This window comes from Castor canadensis, chromosome 14, assembly GCF_047511655.1.
Source record: "Castor canadensis chromosome 14, mCasCan1.hap1v2, whole genome shotgun sequence".
Taxonomy (NCBI): Eukaryota; Metazoa; Chordata; class Mammalia; order Rodentia; family Castoridae; genus Castor; species Castor canadensis.
Window position 1 is genome coordinate 88,824,471 of NC_133399.1, and position 20,780 is coordinate 88,845,250.

At 37.0% G+C, this 20,780-nt stretch overlaps 1 long non-coding RNA gene across 1 annotated transcript in view; it reads left to right on the top strand.

Annotated features, from left to right (window-relative positions):
- The window catches only part of LOC141416913 (uncharacterized), a 75,039-nt gene that overhangs the window by 24,581 nt on the left and 29,678 nt on the right, over nt 1–20,780 (top strand). Inside the window, exon 3 of the long non-coding RNA XR_012441536.1 lies at nt 16,271–16,383. This is a non-coding gene — a long non-coding RNA (uncharacterized lncRNA). The remainder of the gene's footprint in view (nt 1–16,270; nt 16,384–20,780) is intronic.

Consider the following 20,780-nt stretch of genomic DNA (forward strand, 5'->3'; position numbering starts at 1 on the left):
TCATTTTTATTTGAGATGGTATGAAGGGACAATTAAGTCTTTTGGCTGCTTTTTTAATGTCTGATGCTTTCATTAGATTATGTACATTTTTAAAAAAAACTGAAATAAGGCTTATCACAGTGAGAGTCATGACAAATTGGCAGGTCTTAAAATACCTCCATTCATCCCTTGGAGCATGACTAAAGTGTTATTTCCTTAAGGGAAAAAAAATCTTTTCTGGGTCTGTGGACTAGATCAAGTCCTCCATTGTCTGCTCTCATAGCACTCGTTGTTTTCAAATAGTAGTAGTTTCCCCATTTTTAGTTAGAAAATTATGAGATTATTTAATGAATATTTGACTTCTCCATGAGAATATAACATAGATGACAGCAGGGACAATATTTGTCATGTCACTTTTGTACCACTAGAGAACTGCACAGTAATGGGTTTATACAGGGTACTTGAAAAATACTGATTTAATGAATGAATAAATGAGTGAGTCAATGAAAGAGTAGAAGTCTTTTGTTCATTATCTGTCTAGTTAGTAGTCTTAGAAATTCAGACTCATAGTCTGAAAATTCTTGATAATAGCTTAAATATTTTTACTCAACTTTTGAAGAAATCCAGGAAAACATCCAAAAAGAGAAAAATGGCATGAAAATAGAGATAATTTCTTTGACCCCGGGCTATAAAATATAATTATGAAAAAGTGCTTTTTCTCTTCGACTCCCTGTTTGTGATATGTGTTAGAGGTGCTTACGATGAGAGTATTGGACTCTTGTGTGTGTGTGTGTTTCATGCAGTCTTTTTCAGAGTCCATATGTATATGATATGGCCTGGGCTCAGTGACAGTGGTCACTGTTTGTAAAACCTGCAGTTCTCTGTCTGTTTTTCCTGTTTTTGTGTCACATATTCACCAGGACTCACTTTCTCCCTGGTGCTGGTTTTGCTTCACAGTAGGGAATGGTTATTGCCATATGGACTGATTTTGCGCTCTCAAGGTTCCTTCTGTAGATCTTGTTCTGTTTCCACTCTCTGCATGACAAATGCCGACTCAGCTGGCCACCTCTGAAAAAATGGACTACTTTAAGCATGACAGCAGGACCTTCTGAACAAGCTGCATTCCAGGCCAGTACTGAAGATCTTGCCCTCCCATCTGCTTTAGGGAAGAAAAGTGCAAATTTAAACCTGACCTTTAATTCCTCAGTGGCATTTTTGGGAGTAAACAAAATGACTCGGTGTTTTTGCAGCATATTAACTCTCTCAGTAATACCATTCGGTGCACTCTAACAGACAGTTTATTTCGTGGGTTTTACATCATGTAGTCCAGCCTTTATCTCTACCCCATTTATCCTGCACCTACATTGTGAAGAATCCATCTTGGCTAGTTTTAAATTGTCCCTTAATATCTGTTTCTTCCTATGTTCCTGGCTCCTTTCTCTCTCTTTTTTAAAAACAATTTTCATCCTTTGAATTTGACACATCTGTTTTTGTTATTCTTGCACTAATAACTTAGTTTCTTCTTTGAGAGCTCTTTTTCTGTTGTCATGCTGCTTTCACTTTGCTGGATAATTAATTTCCTTGCTGATCTACTTGTCTACTTGTGTATATACTTTACCTACAGCATTCCTACTTTGTTCCACCCAAGCCCTTTAACCAAGAGGACCCAGAAAGACACTAAGCCAAATTAGTTTTATTTTTCTTCCAAGAAATTTTTGCAACAAAATAGAACTATTTTGTTGGTTAATAGTTTAGGATGAACAATTGAATAAATTTGAGCTATTCACTGTGAAATGAAAGACAATGAGCTGTCATGGTTTTATATTTAGAATGGATAAGATCAATATTATAGATTAGAATTTGTATGTGGTAGTCACTTTTCATTGTTGTGACAAAACACCTGCAAAAATAAATTAAGAGAGAAAAGACTTATTTTGGCTCACAGTTTCAGAGATTTCAGTCCATGGTCACTTGGCTCCATGTTTCTGGGCCTGTGGTAAGGTAGAGCATCATGGCAGAGAGGGTGTGGTGGAGTAGAGCTGCTCACCTCAGGGTGCCCAGGAAGCAGAGACAGAGAGGAAAGATCTGGGGACAAGACATACCCTCCAATGACACCCACCCCGCCAGTATCCTACTCCATCCAAGCAGGCCTCTTCACAGTCCATTCAGCATGAATTCATCAAAGGTTTATCTCATTGATATCATGGTCCAGTCTTTAAATAAGAGCCCAATAGCTAGCAACCATGAGCCTTCAGGATACATTTTTATTTTATCATTATTTTTCTTTATTCATATATTCATATGTGCATACATTGTTTGGATCATTTCTCCTTCATGCCCCCACCCCCTCCCCCTTCCCCCCACTCCCCTCACTTTCAGGTAGAACTTGTTCTGTCCTTTTCTCCAATTTTGTTGAAGAGAAGACATAAACAATAACAAGAAAGACAAAGCATTTTTGTTAGTTGAGATAAGGATAGCTATACAGAGAGATTCCTAGCATTGCTTCCATGCACAAATGTCTTACAACCGGAATTGATTCATCTCTACCTGACCTTTTCACTACTTCCTGGCCACCTTCCCATATTGACCTCTGTCGCTTTAAGGTTTCTGTAATAGCTCCTCTGCAGTGGGGACATCAAACAGTTTCAAGTTTTGGGTTTCCTACCTATCCCCATTCCTCCTGTATGTGCTCTCTCCACTTAGCGTGCGACCCAAGTCTTTGCCCTAGATCTAAAGTCCGCATATGAGGGAGAACATACAATTTTTGGTCTTCTGAGCCTGGCTAACCTTGCTCAGAATGATGTTCTCCAGTTCCATCCATTTAGGAGGATACATTTTTAGATTCAAACCACAACACTGTATATTCAAACATTTGAGTGAAAATGTTTATTTTTAAAGAAGATTTTGCATGATATTTAAGTTGACATAGCACTTAAATTACTAGTACTAGTTGACATAGTACTTAAATTACTATGAGGGTCTGAAAACTTGTTTGATTATCTAAGTGTTGAAAGTCTTGAGGTGACCTCACTAAAAATCACTTGTTGATGCCCCTAACCTAGGTATAATCTTGTTCCTCTTATTTCTCCTTATTTTATCATTTAATATATTCTTTCCACCTTCTTACTCAGATTATTATTTCCATCACCATGACAATGTCTCAAAGCAGAGATTATTTTACAACTTCTTGTATCAAGGAGAACACACATTTGATCAGTAACTGTTTTGCAACTTTGTGATACATTAATTGTTCTCAAGATTATCTTGAAATACACTATGTGTTGTCATCTTGGTTTTATAAGTAATCAGCCTTCAGTTGCCCATTATTCCAGCCACGTGATTAATTGGTTTAATGAACTATTTGCCTATGTGGAAACCAGGATGTCATTTTTCTTCTTCTGCTATAGAATTTTTAGTTCATCATATAAAATTAGTCAAGTACTCATTAAAAATGCCCACCACATAGCTTTTTTTATTTTGCTGTGAAATACCACTTACAAGTGCATAATTTACATATTTTTACAAAATTATAGATTTTGATTAGACCCTCTCCTTTCAAGTCAAGGACAGCTTAATTGTGAAAACAGAGTGGAAACTATCCGGAAGTCCATGATGCTGTAAATGTAATTAACATTCAATTTAATGCTAACCTTCAAATATCCTTTAGATTGGGTAACCATAAGCATTTTGAGGCATTTCATTTGTTTTTTAATGAGGTTAGAGTTATAGAAAGGCTATAAAATTTTTACTCATTAATCGATTCAGAAACTGCACATTTTAAATCACTCTAGAGGATTAATTAAATATTCAGTTACTTTAAAATGGAATTGTTGAAGGAGAAATTGTGATTAAGTAATACTTTTGCTATAAGAGACACTCTAAAACTTCAGTCTATAATACAGCCTGTAGGAGGAAGTGTAACAAGCAGTCTCTCACCTTCAGGTTTCTGAGATTCTCCAGATGTCTCCTGTGCTCATTTTTTCCCTTTGTAATTACATCAGTGTTTGGGAAAAGGTGATCTGCTGGAGAAAATCTAGTGCTGTAAGCAGCATGAAGATATTGTCAGAGTGTGGAGTCTTTCCAAGGAGACTTTGGCTTGACTGTTTAAGATGTTGTCCTATGACCTCTGTTGATGGCTTTCTTTCTCAATGTCATAGTTTGGATCTGCTAAATCTATACAATTGGATGAAGGTCCTGATAATCCTTTAGGATAGACAAGAGAATTTTTCTACAAAAAATATTCTGAGCAGAAACTATTTGTACAGAAATGATGAGAACTGAACATCAGCAAGATGGCAAAATAGAACTTTCTAGCACTTGTGCCCTCACAGAAACACCAATTTTAATAACTATTTACCAATAAAAATGCTTTCACAAGAACTAAGGAAGTTGGGTGAGCAATTATAGCACTTATAGAAAAGACACATGGAAGAGGTTAGGAAGAGTGGTGTTACATTATCAGAGTCAGCTAATCCCAGGCATCACAGTGTGAAGAGAGATTCCCTCTATGTGGGGGACAGAGAGGGAAATGAACACTGGACTTTATCTTGGACCCTAATACTGGACTTGCTCCAGTAAAATGCAGCACTGAACAGGTCTTCATAGCCCCAGACTCCAGGACAGTACCTATACAATGCGTCAAGCCCAGGCCCCAGGCCCCAGGCTCCAGGCCTGCTCACTGGAGTCAGTCTCTAAGTCTACTCTGATGTCAAGTTTGCCCCAGCAGACTTAGGCTTTGGTGTACCCCAGTACCAGGTCATTCTCCACAGACTCAATCTCTGGGGTGTCTCTACTAGTCCCAGCTTCTGGACAGGCCCCAAGTTTCAGGGTCAACCCTGCACAAGGATGGCCCTAGTTGTTAGGCCAGTACCCATAGACCCAGTGTTTAGGTTATCTTCAGTGGCTACAAGATCTAGGATTTCTATTGTCAGACTAGCCTGGAACCTGGGTTCATAGGGGTTGTCCTGGATTCTGGGTCTGATCACCTCCAAATAGCCAATAGCATCCACTAGGATGGGCCTGTAATATGAGTGGCACTGGGAAGGCCTGGAATCTGAGACCAGAGGTACTAACTTGGCACTGGGGTAAGACTGAAGCTGGGACTTTGTGGACCTACCTGACTCTGGGATAATCTGGAACCTGGTATGGGACTGGAGCTTGGGGCTATAGAGGACAGCCCTAGAAGTCCTAGGACCCAGTCTGTTACAGGAATTTTGGCCCTAGACCCAAACTACTGAGTTTCATAGGTCAGATCAAGCCATTTGCTCCAATGCACCAAATAAAGAGACAAATAATGGTGGAGATCTGAGAAAGGAGACTTAATTGATGTGGCACCAGCACACCATGGGAAGAGGAAAGGAATGCATTTCAGCTCATCTTCCCCATACAGATTTAAATAGAGAAGGAAGAACTGAGTGCAGGAGGAGAGGTTTGCCATAATTATTAAAAAGACAGTTCCCAGTGGTAGCCACAGGTTGGTTCAGTAGCTCATTATCTCAAGATTGGTCAGACAGAGCTTTGTTGCAATAAGGGCCATTGCTACCTGGCAGGTGGTCTATCCTGCAGAGATTCTGATGTCCTTTCTTTAGTACCAGTTTCTATTATGAAGATTTCACTGAATGAGTTTTATCTTTCCTAGAACCCTTGGTAATTATAGGAGAGAACTCAGAGTGAAGGAGACAGATACATAGTAGAGGATGGGATGTTAAACTTTTATGCTGCTTTCAGATAATTCATGGGACAAGTAGGGAGTCAGTGCTTTTCAGCTTTTGAAAACCTGTTATAAGCCCAACCCTTGCAGATCTAGCCTCCATGTCAGCACTTGCACACCCAGATCTCAAACTGGCTTGCATGAAGTCAGGCTCCAGGCCAAACACGGTGAACCCAGCCTCCATACCAGCTTTTATTGCACCAGGCACCAGACCACTTTTCATTAGATCCAGAACCCATGCCTGTCCCAGCATCATGCCAGTTCCAGGTTCTAGGCTTGTTCCTATGGGCTCAGGTCTGGTCCAGACTCATTCCAGTAGATCTCAATGCCAGCCTACTAACTGTAGAATAAGGCTCCAAGACCACTCTTAAAGATAAAACTTCCAGGCAAGTCCCCATAATTCCAGAACCCTAGCCCATCCTCATGGACTCAAGTTTCAGACCTGCTTCAGCACCAGACCAGACCAGCTCCAGAAATTCTGTAGCTGAAAACTACAGTGAATGAAAGGAAAAATGTAGTAGAGAGCACAAATAGCAGAATTAGTCAAGCAGAAGGTAGAATTTGTGAACTCTAAAACAGGTTACTTAAAAATAAGAGGGGGGAAAAAAAGAAAGGAAGAATGACTAGGAGATTCATGGGAGAGCATCAAAAGAGCAAATATTTGAGTTACAAGAGCTTGAGAAAGAGAAGACAGTCAAAAGTCTCAAAAACATGTTTAAATAAATAATAAATGAAAATATTTTCAAATCTGGTGAAAAGATATAGTATCCAAGTATAAGAAGTCAAAGTTTTCAGTCAGAATCAACCCAAAAAGTGACTACACCAAGACATTTTAATCAAACTGTTAAAACCCCCAAACCTTTTGAAAGCAACAAGAGAAAATAAGCAATTAACATATAAGGGAGTTTGAGTAAGGCAGCAGTGGACTTCTCAGTAAAAACTTTATAAGCTAGGAAAGAGTAGGATGACATATTCAATATGCTGAAGGAAAGACTGCCAAGCAAGAATACTATCACCAGGGAAATCATCCTTCCAAAATGAAAGACTTTCCCAAAGAATAGCTGAGGGAGTTAATCACCAGTGGACCTCTCTTGCAAGAAGTGCTAGAGGGAATTCTTCAAGCTGAAAGAAAAAGATGCTAACTAGTAACATAAAAACATAAAAACACATAAAATTTGTTGTTAAAAGTAAAAGCACAATGAAATTCAGAATATTCTAAATCTGTAACGATGGGGTACAATGCAAATCACTTATTTTTAGTATGAATTTTAAAAGACAAACTTAAAATAATAACAATAGTAATTTGTTAAGCGATATACAATATAAGAATATGTAAATTGTGAAATCAAAATGTAAGATCTTCATATGTGATCAAAATTATGTTGGTGTTTTCTCTTACATGTGGAAAATAGATTCAAATACAAATACAAGTATTATCATGTAACATATATGTCTCTATAGCTCTAAATCTATCTATCTATCTATCTATCTATCTATCTATCATCTATCTAACATGTTTCCAATAGTGGGACTGTTAGAGGAGACTAGGGGTGAAGGGAAAGAAGAAGAGGATGTGTAGGAACAAAACACAACAAAACACACTGAAAACTGCTGAATAATATGGGATGGGAAAAAGGGTAAGGAAGAATAATAGAAGGGTTTAGACTGATTAAGGTATAATACATTTGTAGGTAAAATACTAAGGCAAAACCCCACTGAATGATGAATAGACACTTAAACAATGAAGGACAGGAATGTAAAACAAGTCATATTAAGGGGAGAGCACTAATAGGAGGGAGAGGGCAAATGAAGAAGGTAAAGAAAGGTGAATATGGTTGATGGGTTGATGTATTTCCTACACATCTGTGAATATGGAACATTGAAATCTGTTGAAGTCACTTTAAGAAGGGGGGAGGGGAAGAGGGAGAACAATGGAGGGGATGAACCAAACCAGGATACATTATATGTGTATACAGAAATGTCACAACAAAACTCCCTGTACAACTATTATAAACTAATACAAATGTTTTAACACACACACACACACACACACACACACACACACACACAAAACAAAGTTATGCTATTCTGGGCATAGTGGCATATGATTATAATTTCAGTACTAAGGAAGTGGAGACAGGACCATCACAACCAGGTCAGCCTGGACTAAATAGACAGTCTCAAACAAAAGAAAACAAAAAAAGTTTTTATGAACTTAAAATAGCCTGTTATGTTTTATGTAAGCCTCGTTATAACAGAAATGCTTGGACTTTCCCCCTCTTATTTGATAGAATAGACCTGTTTTATTTCCCTTGGTAATTCATTAAAGAATGACTGTGTGGGCTGGGGTGTGGCTCAAGTGGTAGGGCGTCTGCTTAGCAAGTGCAAGGTCCTGAATTCAAACCCAAGTACCACAAAAAAAAAAAAAAAAAAAAGGAATGACTATGTATATGTATCCATGAATTGTGTTTAAAATGTATAACTTCACTGATGGCAGGATAAATATTTATCTATCAATGTATTGACTACTCATTTATTCAATTCTTAGACGAAAGAACATCTATGTTTCATTGCATTTCCTTACCCAAACACTTTTGCTTTCACCTAAAAATGTACTTTGGCAACAATAGTGAGGTATTTCTTTTATGTCAGACTCTGAATTAAGTACTTATTTCATTTCATCTTTATTTTTTCTAAATCCCATTTTACAACTGAGAAAACATGTGACTTCATTGGAGTCTCTAAAACTATCTTAATGAGGAGGTAATGTTTTGAACTCGACTTAGTGCTCTGAATCCAAGACTTGCATGAGCCAGATGTGGAGTGAAGTGCAATTATATCCCCACTCAGCTTGGGCCTAGCAAAGTGATGAGGGTAAATGTTTCCAAAGCTCATTTTCCAATGAGCATCACCATCTTCTATCTATATTAAGTCTAGAAAGGAAAGTGACATGATGTAAGGATTTACCTATGTTATGAGCAATGGCTCACGGTTTTGCTGATGATTGGATTCCTATAAATCATGCATTATCAGAGATGTTATATGTAATATTCTATACAACATCTCATATTTATTCGTCTTCACATTCCGCATATGATGCAAAATCAACTGGCTTTTCTGAAAGACATATTGAAGATTTACTTACTGTGATAAGTGGGTTATAACATCTTGCAAGGGGCTACATTTAGGCTGATGTCAACTGTATTTTCGTGGGTTAGTTTATGGTGTGTTTTTTCAGACTTCATATATTTTAGAATCAAGGAATATAATGAATTATAGCTAACGACCAATTAAAAATTTTTGCTTCTATTCCTGTGACTGTGGCTGCTACTGGTTAGAGTTTTAAGTACTCAAGGGATGCAAATGTCTGCTAGGAAACAAAATAATAGTTCCACTACATCGGAAACTGAGACTACCACCTGGGCACTTTGGTCCCCTCATGCTGTTAGAATAGAGGACTTTGGTGTTGATTGTAGTGAGTGATTTTGAGTACTAAGGTAAAGTGGGAGGGTTTAGCTCAGTGTAGAACATTTGCCTAGCATGCATGAGGCCATGGATTTGAACTCCAACACTGAAAAAGCAATAAATAAAAAATTAAAAAAAAATAAATAGAAATGTTGAAAGTGTGCTGCTGCTGTGTCACATGGGTATCTTTTGGAGTACTCTCTCCTTCTATTATAGCAAGAGGTAATACTGCAGAGCTACTATAATTCCACATAGGCAGGACTCCCACCCCCAAAGACTCATATCCCTCAGAAAGAAAGATTTTGGTGACTTTACTAAGAAAAAACTCTGAGCAGCAAATAGGTTATTGAGGAGGAAATAAAATGTTAGTCATTGCCTAGTGATCATGTATTTTCTTTCTTCCTGTATTTCCTTCTTTGCTGTGAAATGTATGTATAACATCTTCTCCCATCTGAATTCTCACTCTCTGAACACAAAACCTGATATATTTGGATTAGACAGGTACTTACATGTTTATCAATTTCATTTTTCCTTCTCTTACCTTTCCAACACTGTGGGGACAGAGTTATTTTTGTTACAATTTGGTCCATTGGTTGCTGGATATTGAGATATGATTGTGAAAGAAATTAAAGGGGTTTAACCTCACTCAGAGAGTGTGGATGTGAGTTTGTGCAAGAACTCATGTCATCTTTTTGGAGAAGACCCATGTAATTTTGACTATATAAATATGGTTGCATTTTGTTACATAGCAACTTTTTAAGGAAAATTAATTAGGAGAAGGTTGTACAACCAGGAGTCCTAGGCCAGAGGCCCAAGCCCAGGGCACTCACCCAACACACCAAATAAACAGACTAGTGGTGGTGAAAGACACAGAAAGGCGATTTATATGTGGCATGGGCATACTGCAGGAAAAGGCAAAGTAATCACTTTAGTCCATCTTCTGAGTATCGACGTGAGTTTTAGGTTTTGGTAGAGGAGAGCTGGGATAGGAGAGAAGGATATGCATAATTATTAAACAGTCCTGGTCATGGATGTGATCTAGTGGTCAGAGGTGTGATCTGGTTGATCATCATCTCAGATTTGGTTAGGCAGGGCCTGGTCATGATAAGAAAGTCACTGGTGACTGGGGGATAGTTTCAACTCTGGTCACAAGCTACTATCAATCAATCCTGTCCTTCCTGGATTCTAAGATGGCTGTAAGGTGACTGAAGAGTGTGAATGGCTCAGAACAAAAACATGTAAAATGGAGGAAAGGACTTTCTATGCTGCTTCCAGTTAATTTCCACAAGTAGGGAGTCAATGCTTTTTTTTTTTTTTTAACCAAAAGTAGTTTCTAGGTGTCTGTTGTAGATATAAGCAAAGGAGTGAAGTGAAAGAGACAGCTGTCATTTTTATGGCTCTCCAGTCTGAAGGAAATCACCCACTATGTGAATTTCCATGGGAGGCTGAGTTCTGCCTTCTGCTAAAGAAGATGAAGAGGACCGGGTACATTCCCTCTGCCTTCTCTGGCAGATATAGTACAGATATGTAGCCTATGCTTAGTCAATTAGTTGCTCTCCTATAGGGAATTAGAGTCTTATGTGAGGAAACAAGAGGCAGAGATCTTTTAGAATTCACCTCTCAACGTCGAGAAACAGTGGGTAAAGGCAGTATCCATGTCCAGTGGTGGCCAAGTCTTGCAGTGTATGGTCCTGCAGCAATTTCATGCAGACATCCTACCAATACAGCTTCTGTGGCATAACCTTGTCCATGGCATGGTGTGATTCACCTCCCTTAATCCCCATCCATTTTCTTACTTGATTCTACTGTGAGCGCTCTGAACTTTGTAATAGCCTTCCAATACATTCCTTTTCTGCTTAACTTTTTCCAGTATAATTCTCTCAACTGAGAACACTGACTGCAAAGGGTATATATTATTGCCCCATTTTCAGCTGAGAATTTGGCTCATTTAAAGGTTATGTGAATGGGCTAATACTCACCCAATAAATATCAGAGCTGAATTTTGTACCCAGGTCTGTTTGATGCCAAACTTATATTCTTAGCCACTACTCTGTTAAGCACTATTAGTGAAAAAAAGAAAAGAAAAAAATAGAGAATATTACAAAGATAGCTTCCTGTGGTTTTTAGAGAATTATTTCTTAGTTTAAGGACATAAAGAATTCATGTAGTAGATTGTCAGTGACAGTTGAGCCTACTGCTGGGAGAAACCAAGTCATGCTGATGAACAACAGATGGCTGTGCCATCACTTTCAACACATAACCATTGCGGAAGTTTGTTGCCTTTAATAGATCTGTTATTTTTCGGAAAAGTCTAGGCAGCCAGGGTTGTATTTCCAACCACTTCTCTGCTTGCCAGTGACCTGGCCCTTCCTTGTAGCTCCTATCATTTCCCCAGCTTTTCTAAAACTAGTTTCCTGTGTTGATTCCCACCATAGACTTCTCTTTCTCATAGAGGAACTTTAGACCATTATTCTCTTCAAAAAATATAACCTTGCTTTTTATAAAGAGAGGCTTTCCCAATCCAAAGGTCTGGAAAAAACTGTTTATTTGGGTCTTGGTGAAGTGTGACCTTTCAAAAGCCTGAGAAGATGTCTCATAATTACCCCTGGGGAGATGATTCTCTATCTGGCAGCTCTTCTCATCACAGATATTTAGTTCACATTTCTCTGTCCTTAATTTCACCCCAATTTATTTCATCTATTCAATTCAGTAGTGACTGACTGTTGTTTACTCTGTGGACACTTTCTGATGACAATCATATCTCTTCTCGGTTGTTACTCAGCAGAGCTGGGCATTTTAGGATCTTTTAATCATTTCTTTTCATATGTCAGTTTCTTTGCCCTCTGAATTAGATTTGTGCTGTTCTCTTAACTTTCTTCAGTTATAGCCCAATTGGAAATAGGATTAGCATATAGATTTTTCCTGTTCTGGGAAGGATTTTACACTTGACTGCAAGTTTTTTTTTTTTTGATCCAACTTTGAATCTACCAAACTTAATTATTCCTTGGACCAATATTCTTCAAAATTCCTTTTACACAAAGTTTGCATCTGAGAATGGGAAGTTAACTGCAAGGCTTTGAGACAACGTTCTAGGGAGCTTATACTTGATGCTGCTATTACCCATAGGCTGTAAATCTCAAGTGGTAAAGTAGAACCATAGTTTTTCAGTTATCTTATTGTACTTCACTTTAGGCAATGTTACTTATCTTAAAATTGATTGTAAAATGCTTTAAATGTATCTGCAGTGGCTTATTGTTCATTGAATAAACATCACTCTTTTGAAACAGGTATCTCTCTTACCAGGATAGTTTCTGTGATCCCAAAACTCCAGTCTCCTCCAGGATCTGATGCTAATTTTTGTAGCTGTCATGCTACCCAGCACTATTCTTTGTTTTGCTTTAGCACAGCCACACAGGAGTATTCATCAAGCATTGCACAGTTTAACTGCCTATAAAGATTGGGCTGAGACTATTTACCTACTGGATTGGTTAAAATTGGCAATTGGGATAATAGTCCTCCCTTTCCACTGACCAGTACAAGTGGCACATTTCTTGCAAGGTTGAAAAATATCAGTGATAGCTATTAAATATGTCTTTCAAAGAGAAATTTGAAGTCCAGTGAATGAAAAATGGAAGACTGCTGAGTGTTGGTAGAGAATTGCCTTCTGGTTAGTTAACATTTGATAGCTGAGAGTTTGATCATGGGGTAGTGGTGCAGCTCAGCAGTAGAGCACTTGCCCAGCATGTGAAAGACCCTGAGTTCAATCCCTAGCACCACAAAAAAGAAAAAGAAGAAACCTTTGAATTTGTCTTTTTAAAAAAGCATGCCTGAGGAGACAAGACTTTATTCTTCACTGGTTTGCTATTTATCATCACTTTGGAAAAGAATGAATGGTCTGTGTACTATTTTCTAAGGCATTTCCTTGAGAGGGAAAGTGCTAGCCTCACCTCTACCCTTCTTCTCTACCATAAGAGTTGGGAGAAGCTGGTGAATACATTCAGCAGGAGCTCCCTATGGCATGAGTTCTCACTCTTGTTCCGTTGTGAAAATGATGGATGGTGTGATAGTTTAGACATGGTTTGTTCCTCAGAAGTTCGTGTTCTGGAAGCTTGTTCATCAATGTGGTGGTACCGAAAGGTGGAAGAACCTTTAAGAGCTGGGACCTAATGGGAGGTGATTGGGTCATGACTGTCCCTGTGAAGGGATTAATGCTGGTCTTATGGGTAGGTTAGGTATCACATGAATGGATTAGAGCTCAAAAAGCAGATTGTTATTAGAGTTAGTTTAGCTCCTCCCTGCTGTCTTGCTTCTTCTTTTTCATGTGACCCCTCTCTTTGTCCATCTCTTTCATTTGCTTCGATTATGTGATGCCATTTGTTACGTTGTAACAAAGTAGAAATTCTATACAAACCCAAGCAAATGTAGCTGCCTGATTTTGAACTTTCAGCTTTCAAAAATATGACCTAAATAAAGATCTTTCCTTTATAAAGTCACTAGTCTTAGGTATTTTGTTACAACAATGCAATACAGCCTAAGATACATGACCTTTACATGCCCAATGTTTTCCTGTAGTCACAACTAGATTTATTCTCAATTCTAACTGTAACTATAACCTCTTCTCATGCTATTGAGAAAGTGTATCAAATACAAGTGTGTGAAAATTACATTATTTTAGGAAAGATTTCAAATTCCTTTGAACCAATAAAAATGTGGAAACTTTGGAGTTTTACATGGTATTAATAAATTGTGAAATACCTAGTCACTAATCAAGAAAGTAGACCCAACAAGGAGTTGAGAACTATGACTTTCCCACAACTCCTTGTTAGGATCGAGGGGTTCAAGGGGAGCAAGGGAGAAATAGCGCTCTTTCATCCCGGCTGGGCCAGGAGGGAGTATTAGGAAAAGGAGTAAGAGAAAGTGTTTTCTACTCTTAAAGATGTGTATTTCTGGTTTTCTTCTTGTAGCAAAGGTACCTAGATACTTGTATTTTATAAAGGTTAGACTTTGAAAGTAAGCAATATATCCTTTTTATCTTATTTTCTGAATAATCTTCAGTTATCTTTTATAAGCAATAGTAAAAAGAATAAGACTACCATTAACAATGGCTTTTCTTTAAACATTACATCAGGCTGTAGTTTTGTATTCCAGTAAGAGGATTTTCAGCCCATTGGCAAGGTTTATAGAGTATTTGACTAGCTTTTTGTGAACTTGTATGATTAATATCTACTGCTTAGACACTCAATAAATGTTTGAGTAATTGATCAATAGCTTATGGAATAGATTGCCAGCCATTTCATTTTTTTAATGATGTGCAGACAGTGTTGTTTTCTTCAGTCTGTTACTGACACTGATTAATCTTATCACAACCCTGCAAATGAGGGAAATACTTTCCATTCTCCAGTTTTAGTTATAGTTTAACATAGATACCCATTTGACTTTATTATTATTTTAAAATCACAGAATTTTTCACCTGTAAGGGGTATTTATATATAGTACAAGTTAGCAATGAATATCAAATTATAGCCATTAGGTCATTCACCTATAATTATATAGCTAATTAGAAATAAAAATTAACTTGTATAAAATTAGAGTTGGTGACATTGGGATTGGAAATAAAAACAAAAACTATACATTTGGTAAATGTATAGTAAGCTCATTCCTCTTGTAGTGATTCACAATAAGCACAGTTGGTCAAATGCAACATGCCTTAAATAGTTTAAGAATATTAATTCACATCAGGTCAAAACAGTCACTGTTAGGAAAGTAATTACAAAAACCATTGCTTTTGCTTATTTTCCATTTATGTGATTCAGCAGCATAAGCAAAATGAAGGAAAGTTTATAGGTCAAGAACAGTCAGTAAGCCTTCTTCGGTTACATCTGAAGCATTTTATGATTGTGTTATAACCCAATGTTTGCTTTAGACTTGCCTCCCTTCTCAGTTTCATGCATTTCTTTTTGCTTAATTAGTTTTAGAAATCAATGTCATATGCTGGAAGGCTTTCAAATCACAGATTTGTTCTTACAAGTGGATAAATGTGGAAATACTGGATAAACATACTTATATAGTTTTTACCATTTCTTCCTTTCCCTGAGCTTCTGGTACCCCAGGGCTCTCTTGGAAAGGATTATACTCATTCTATTAACAGTGAAGAGTCCTAAAACTATTGCACAATAGGGGCCCTTTTGCCTTGGCTTTCATGAGGTCTAAGCCATTAAGATAAGTATCTCTAGTTGGGGGTATAGCACAAGTGGTAGAGCACCTGCTTAGAAGCATGAAGCCCTGAGTTCAAACCCTAGTACCACCGAAAGAAAAGGTAAATATCTCTTCCAAGTGACTCAATATAACATATCTACATTTGCCATTTCCATCAATTGAGTAGAAACTCCAAATATTTGTATTCTTCCAGCTTATCTTGAATTCTGTCCCTTTTCTCAGATTCCTTCCTCTAACTACTGATAATTGGTAGTGAATATTAGTACTGTAAGTAATAGATTGGTATAAAATTCATTATGACTGGGAGAGAAGAGTATAGTCTGTTTATGACTTATGCTTTCTCTACATGGGAGAGGCAAAACAGCTAAGAGTTGTCAGAGCTTCAATGTAGGCAAGGATTTGTGTTCTATTTGGACATTTTTCCCCCCTGCCCACTTCTCAATAGGATATATGCTTTATTTGTTACCCAAATTTTTTTCTTGAAGCAACAATTATAAAGCAATATACCACATCAATCAAAGTACCCAATTAAGATATATTTCTTGTGCTTTAAAATATGGAATTCTACTTACATTACTTTTCTCCCTTTCCCACTATCTCTTTTTCTTATTTTTCTCTGTTGTTCTCTTTCTCTGCTTTCCATTTTCAAGGCTGAGTCATAGGAAATATTGAGAATAGCTCAGGAAAGTAGGCATTATTCCTACCATCCATCCATCCAACAACAAAATTTTAAGTACCTAATATACACATATTTTAGATGAGCTGATTTCAATCTCTACAGGTCTATTGCTATAATAGCAGTTAAGTGCCTTACATTTGTTTTTGTTTATTTGTTTTGTTTGTTTGGTTGGTTTGGTTATAAGCAAGAAGATTCATTGTCACCCAATTTTTTTTTGCTAGGTCTGCAATAAAGCTTGTCATTTCACAGCAGCATTTTCTCATTTGTTTGAGGATGCAGTAAAATTGAACAAACACAGCTTATCTATATTCTGAACATGGGGCACATTTATCAGGTAAGTCTATCAGGCATTATTACCATATTTTGATAGAAGAATCACCCGTGGTGCAATGCAAACCCAAGGAAATAAATTAGCAATAAAAACCTAATGTCTTCTTCACTGTTTTGTTTTATTACTAAATTCCCGTATAGCAGCCTTGTTCCAAAATCCTCACTCATCAAGTGAAACATAATTTTATTGGCAATATACATAAAACAAATTACAAAATAGCAATTTTAATATTGTGGAAGGTATTTAATAATTCAATTGTTTTATAAGTTCTACTTTCATTTATCTTTGCTTTTTAATTTAGTTATATAATTGCATAATCAAAACAGTGGAAGACACTATTTCTGTTTTAAAGTACCTTCTTTATCAGTTTTTAATTTATATGTTCTAAATTAAGCTGATTATTATGAAGTTATTTTGATACTCTTGAAATGAATAAAGGGACATTTTCAAGCAGTGACTAACTTAGATACTGTAATATAGTCACAATAGCATATGAGCAATTCTATTTTCCATAAAGCTTCATGCTCAAATTTAGATATAGCAAAATAGAACCACGTTCATGATTTCAAAGAACTTCCCAGTAAGAATTCAAGTATTCAAACCCAAATGCACTTTGTGTATCCCTAAATATTGGCTATATGGATTCTATTTTAATAACTCATCTTGTCCGTGAATCTTTTGCTCAGGGTCTTTAAGGAGAATGTGACCATATGTCCTGGTTTTCCCAGTCTTGGTTTTCATTTGTTTTTCCTCCACCACTAATTACACCATTTCACTCTCAAAAATCAAATGGTTTACATAATAAATTATATGGCCATTCTATCTGAGAATCACTTTGCTAGGCTGTAAACTGTTAACAGGGTTCCAAGAAACACTAACAGCTTTCATTTGCATATTTGTTTGCAAGTTATGAAGCAATTCCATATTCACTATCACATTTCATGATTATCTCAATCCTGGGAGAAAGGTTTAGAGGGATTAAGTATTGGCCCAACTTCAAATGGGAAAGAAGGAGTATAGCAGTTGGCTTTTCTTCTTCTTGTCACTGTTTTGTTTTGGCAGTACTGGAGATTGACCTCATGGCTCCAACTTGCCTTGCTAGACAAATGCTTTACCACTTGAGCCACATCCCCATTCCTTTTGCTTTTTAGTTTATTTTTCAGATAGGGGCTCCCACTTTTGCCCAGGCAGACTCTGTCCTGGATTCTCCTACCTCCAGCCTCCCAGGTAGCTGGGATTACAGGCATGCACCATCATGCTCTACTGACAGATTATTTATTTATTTTTGGACAGCTGACTCCTAGCTTTTTATACCTTTTGGTTTAATACAAAAACTTCAGTCTTGTTGGCACTCAACAAACATTTATTGAATTAAAATTAGAGAGACTGTTGAGTCCTCAAAAAAAAAAAAAGCCAATTGCTGACATTAGCTCAAACAGTTCATCCCACATGGGAGAAGAGACATACAAAGCCTGATGTGAGTGAGAAGGAGGATTGAGGATTTTACTGATAGTCTGCCTTTTGTAAGTCTCCAAAGGAATTTCACCCCTCTGATGTTCTAACTTTCTCATGAAAGTTTACTCAGGGTTGATGGAAATAAGGGAGAATTTGAAAAGAAATGAAAGGAGAACCATGAATTAGTGAAGAGTCTTTCACCTCAGTCAGTGGCTGAGCTCCGGAAGCAGAGTTCGAGGTGCAGTGTCAAGCTCAGGTGGAGATAGCCATCAGAATCTTTAGAAGCTGCCACCAAAGCCAGGGTTTCTTCCCCGCTCCACCCCACAGCTTTTCTCCCTAGCCGTTTTAAGCCCTCAACTCCGCAGGCACTTTGCTGGCAGTCTGAGAATGTAGAAACAATGTCATTAGCTTTCTTCTGGTTAAGTCCTTCCTGTCGTTCACAATAGAAGAAACTCAACTCTGTCCTTTCTCAAACAGAGGCAGTTATTATCCAGATGAACTGCCCCAGAGATTGTTTTATTTTAAACATTTCAGCAAGTGACTCTGCATAGTTATTCAATACTTGTTTGAGCTTCCATTCTTTATAAATCCTGTCTCCCTACTGAAAGTGGTTTTGGAGAATGTGTGTGTGTCTGACCCTCCCCATTTGCTATTGGGTAGACATTAATGAGAAGTGGCTCCTTGCTTCAAGTGCAGCATTGCTTTTGAGATTATTTCTTTGACATTTCAGTCACTCTGACAATTCACTGCTGCTTCCTCTAGGACATTAAAACAAAACAAAACAAAACAAAACTGTCATAAGAAAAATGAAGCCTAGCTATTTCTTTTTCTCTCTTATCCACCCCACCCAGACACTTCCCCACCTATTTTCATCCCTTCTTTATTAGGATGGGGATGTTAGATGTTGAAGACTCCTGTTTTGTTTGGGTCTTACTATCTTCAACAAGAATTGAAAGTCCTGATCACAGAAATTTATCCTTTTGGTTTGAGATGCTGTGTTTAGATTTTGACTCTAAAAGGTGTTTTTGCATCTGCTGAATTTTCTTTTATCCACAAAAGCTGAATATATGTAGCATGGATTATTAGCACATAAGCACATTATAAATTACATAACAATTTGGAAATCCAAATAGCAAACCATATATGTGCTTCTCATGTATTCTCTTTTCTTGCATCCTTGGGATATGCAATAGAGAACAATAGAAAAATGTTTGAGAAATGGTGATATGGTGTATGTACTCTGAGCCATTTGAGGCTAAAGATTAAATAGGTTGAAAATAAAAAAAGAAAAACATATTTTAAGTTAATATTTTATTTTTGAAGATAAGGATGAGGTAGAAATAACCTTCAAAAAAGATTTTAGTATTTATTTTCAACAAAAAGTTTACAAGTCCAAGACAGCCATAGTTCTAACATGGCAGAAATGCTAAGCTCTTTTTCCCCTCTACAACTATTTTAAATTAATTCACTGAACTTAGTTGAACCTAGTGAGATATCTTACACTTAAAAGAGTTATAATTCAACTTGATGCAGTTTTAAAGATAGAGGAAACATAGTTCAGCATATCTATACCATGTATTTGAAGTGAGGGTGGCAATGTATTTATCACCAGAAATTTATGTTTCTTTTCTCAAGATAGAACTTGAGAATAAGCACAGTCTGGAGTAGAAGGGCTGATATACTGGAAAATAATGCAAAATAATTATTTAACCAAGCTATGTCTTCTTTGATTTTCAGTAGCATTCTACAGTAATGTGAAGTAACTGACAGTTCAGAGGAAGGGACAATAATAATTAAATTATTAATCTGATGCTTATGCCAGGCACTTATAAGGTAGGGGTCTTGACCTATCTTGACACATTTAAATGACCTCACAATACTTCCTATTCTTCATCTTCCAGCTCTGTGATCCTGATTTTAAGAGTTTTATGACAAGAACTTTCTTCTGGCTATAAATATTTGTTGGGTTGTGTTATGTTCACTTAGATTTTCAGTGGGTTGGGATTTTATACCTTCCAATAAATGACATCTACAGACAATCAATGCTTGTTTAGACACATTCAACATTAACAAAATCATCTTTAAAAATATATTTTGAAGATGGTGAAACAATTTGACCAAGCCAATGGTTTTAAAAATGGGGGCTCCAGATCAACAGCATCAGCATCACCTGGAAACTTCCTCAAAATATAAATTCTTGGGTCCAATTCCAGACTGAAAGAATCAGAAACTCAGAGGAGAATGACCTAGCAGTACTTAAAGGCTAAAATTTAATAACTACTGACTCAATAAGAGTTAGAGGAGTCTTGAAGTGTTGGATTACAACTAGCTACATGGACAGCAGAATCTATATTTATGAGCAAGAAAATCATGTCAGAGAATTAACATGTATTTATTGGTGGTAAGAAATTAAAGGCTGGATCACAGTATTTTTTTTTTTGTCTTTGATTATAGAATTATCGGTATCTAGTAGACTTACTGAGAAATTTTGATTTGGTAGATTTGGGGTAAAACCTAGTGCTATCATCTGAATGTTTGACATCTTAGTTCCTAAGGTGATTGTGTTAGGATATGGGACTTTTGGGTCATGAGGCAGAGCCCTCATAATTGGAATTTGTGCCCTTATAAAAGAAATCCAAGAGAGTTCTCTTGCCAGTGGGGACACAAGAAGATGCTGTCTATAAATCAGAAATTGTACCCAAATGTCAGATACTGAATCTACCTGCTCCTTGATCTTGTGCTTTCCAGCTTTTAGAACTATGAGAAATGAATTTCTATTGTCTATAAGCTGCCTAGTTTATAGTATGTTGCTTAGCAGTGTGAATAGATGAAAGTGTCTGGTAACCTATATGCTTAACAACAACCCCCAGAAGAGAAAAAAAACAGCTATAGAGAGAACTCACATTGGTACATAGAGTCTGGAATGTGCAAGAGATACACCTGAC